Here is a 3689-nt window from a genome sequence, read left to right on the forward strand (position 1 = left end):
GAGTCCTGAGATTTCCAGGGGGACTTGAATGCCTCATAAAGCTCCATTTGAAGCAATTGTCGTCAGCAGCTTAAAGAGGAAGTCAACCTTCAACATTTCTTGACAATAATATGATGTATGTGACCTCACGAGTCTAAACATGACATTCTGATTAACACATTCACTGCCATAGACGGCGTTAGACGTCAAAGATTCATTTTTTTCCTGCACACTCAATAAAACAATGTGCAAAAAATCTTTTTCGTTATGCATCAACTTGGTATTAAAGCAACAACAGTAAATTGCAGCGTTTACTACACATAGTTAAAAAAACAACAACTTTTGTGTAGTCTCCAAGAATATTCAAAACATGCGAACATCCAACTTTAACACATTCACTGCCATAGTCGGTTTTAGACGTCAAAGATTTTTTTTTGTCCTGGACTGGCAGTGAATGAGTTAATATGACATTTGTGGACTATGAGTTATGCAGCAAGGTACAGCCGTTTTTATTAGGGCCCGACTGATAAGCATTTTTTGAAGCTGATGCCAATACTGATTATTTGGCAGAAAAAAACACAGATTACCGATTAATTAGGTAGTCTGTTCTTTGTCCTGCTTTTTGTTGCAAACCAACATTTTATCAAACATTATTACTTAAATTATTTTTTACTCTTTTTAATTTTCTTATACTTATTTTTTTTTTAAATGTATGACTGCTCTTACATAAATATAAATATAAGGTTTTTACTTTCTGGACCTGGATTCCCCAACCCTGTCAACATTTCAGAGTCAAATAAGCATCTCTTTTTCTTTTTCTTTTTTTTCTCTTCCCTGCAGTTTATACAGATGTTACGCTGGACCCAAACACCGTCCACAACGAGCTTGCTTTGTCCCAAGGCAACAAGCGGGTAACAAAAACGTGATTTCACAAATATGTCAACGTTCCTGAGCGATATGATGTTTTTAAGCAAGTGTTGGGTAAAGAAAAGCTGACTGAGCGTCACTATTGGGAGCTAGATGAAGGTGGCAGTTGTGCTTTGGGCGTTGCCTACCAAAGAGTTGCAAGAAAAGGAAGTCATTTATCAACTATTTTTGGTTTTAATGATGCAAGCTGGATGCTAAATTTGGACACGTCTGTGATGGCAATTTATAATTCTGATGCGGTTTACTTGTCCATATCTGGTCACTCCATCAGTCGAGTGGGAATGTTCCTTGTCTGGGCTGGTGGCACGCTGTCCTTCTACAGTGTTTCTGCAGAAAAGGTGCAACATCTTTACACTTTCATGACAGAAAATAATTGAGAAGCACTGGCGTAGCACAACATGTATGTTATCATTTATGTAATGCGACTAGACCAGAGGAACTTGGGTGGGTGATGTTTCTTTGAATGCTAGTGCGTATGCTACGTGTCCATGCTAGTTTTATTTTGTTAAAAGTAACTATTGTGATTTTGTCATGTTGCTCAAGTTGTAATTAATATATATTTTTTATGACACAGGTAAGTAAGAACCCTATCAATAGAAAAAAGCACTTCTTTTTTGTTGTTGCTGTTTTTACACGTTCTATCCATAAATTCATTAATCCAATTTGTAACAATTTCAGGAAACCATACTACCCACCGTTAAAATCTGAGTTAATACTTTGAACATTTTTTTTTGGTTGTGAAAGTCTCTTTTGGTTTGTACAAAGAACAAAATGAGGAGACAAAGTCAAACATTTTGTACATTTACTTTGAATTACATATTAACAAATTAAATACAAACATTTATTTGGATCATTTTTGTATACAGCATGAACATATAACAATACAACATGACTTAAGGAAAAAAAAAAAGGAATATTTTGGTAAAATACAAAAAAAAAAAATTGGAGTGGGGAAGCAATTGTGGGACTTAAACAGTCACTCTTGGATCTATCAAGTGTGAAGTCATGTTCCCTCAAGTTATTGATGAACACTAGCATAAATCCTTGAAGAAAGAAAGATGAAAATAACAATTGTTGGCAATAGCCAGATGGATATTCTCCGGAGTTTGTGAACTCAAAAATACCGCGAGAATTCATCTTGCGAGAGCAAGGTTAGTATTTAATTGTATACAGCAACGATTCCTAATTATGTTTTTTTTTTTTTTCTCAAGTTGGAGGTCTTGAATTTTTACTTTTATGTGACTATGTAGAGAGTTGAAATCAGCTGTCTACAGAAATGTTTCAACAGACTGAATTAGGAAAGTTAAAGTGGATAAAAACAGAGACCACCATACATATATTTGTTTTACCTACATATTTTTTTTTGTATTTGTTTCTCTATAGTTTCTCAGTAGTTTCCGTTTCTATGTCACTATTCCACATCCATCCACTAGGAGATGCAGTAACACTGAGGGAATAGAATAACATTTGAGCATAAAGGAAGAATAAACATTCCTTTTCCTTCTTGAAGTGACAACAGCAGCTCAACGTGCGTTCTGTCCTACTCTTGCCACAGGTTAGTAAAATGTAGTAAAAACAAAAAACAAAAACAAAAACAACAACACCAACAACAAAAACAACCTTCAACAGTGTCAGAACATTAGAACGGAACACTTGATCCAATGAAGATGAAGGGTCAGAGTCAAGGCCAGAGAGTCATGTTAACTAGTGTTTAGCACCTTAGTAAAGTTAGTTTGATCTAGTTGATTTATTGATTAAAAAAAAAAAAAAAAAATGAAATTGGTGCAATTTGTTTCTCCCAAAAACAGCTGCAATGTACGAAAATTGTTTCAGAAAGATGTTGCCTCAGTAACTTTTTTTTTTTTTTTTTTTAAATTAAAACACCACTTCGGTCACATTTTTTCCCCGACTGACAGATTGACGAACTGACGGGTGGTGGGAAGACGGGCAGACTAACTGACAGAGTTACGGGTAGACGCACGATGGGTAGACGAATTGACGGACGGAACGACGGATTGACGGACCAACTGACCCGGGATTTACACTGGTTGCGTGTGCGGTGCGGCTGCGGTGCGTCTTGACTGCGTGCTCCGGACGCGTCCATGACCCGGGTGACGGATCGTCAAATCCGTCACTCAAGCCGTCCGTCCGTCAATCCGTCAGTCAGTCAATACGTCTGCCAGTCTTCCCACTACCCGTCAGTTCGTCAATCTGTCAGTCCGGAAAAAATGTGACCGAAGTGGTCAAGAACATTATGAAGTGGTTTAATGCCAACAGACTGTCTATAAATATTAATAAAAACAGATTTACGATATCCAGTAGAGGTGGGAATCTTGGGGCACCTCACGATTCGATTGCGATTACGATTCAGAGGCGACGATTCGATTATAAAACGATTATTGATTTCCCCCCAGGCAGCAGAAAAAAAACAATGTATTTTGGTGCTTTTAATGTTTCGTACATTAGTTACAAAAATAGTACAAAAGTCCTCTCAGGCCTAAATAAACTACTATTTCAGTATCAAGTTAACAGTTCAAAACAGTAAATAAAATACTCAAGTCCTCATTCTGTAACAACAGCTTTTAAGTATATTCAGTCTTCAACAGAATAAAACATAGCATTGAGCAAAAATATATTATTTTTATCCACTCAAAAGTGCACTGAGGTATAAATGAAAGACAATGTGAACTACTACTTCAATACAAATGCCTTAAAAAAAAAGTGCTTTCCTGCTTTTTAAGTTGTGTAAAGATGAACATGTAAACATTAAAGTTTCTCAGAGG

Source organism: Festucalex cinctus, chromosome 1 (assembly GCF_051991245.1).
Source record: "Festucalex cinctus isolate MCC-2025b chromosome 1, RoL_Fcin_1.0, whole genome shotgun sequence".
In the NCBI taxonomy this organism is placed as follows: Eukaryota; Metazoa; Chordata; class Actinopteri; order Syngnathiformes; family Syngnathidae; genus Festucalex; species Festucalex cinctus.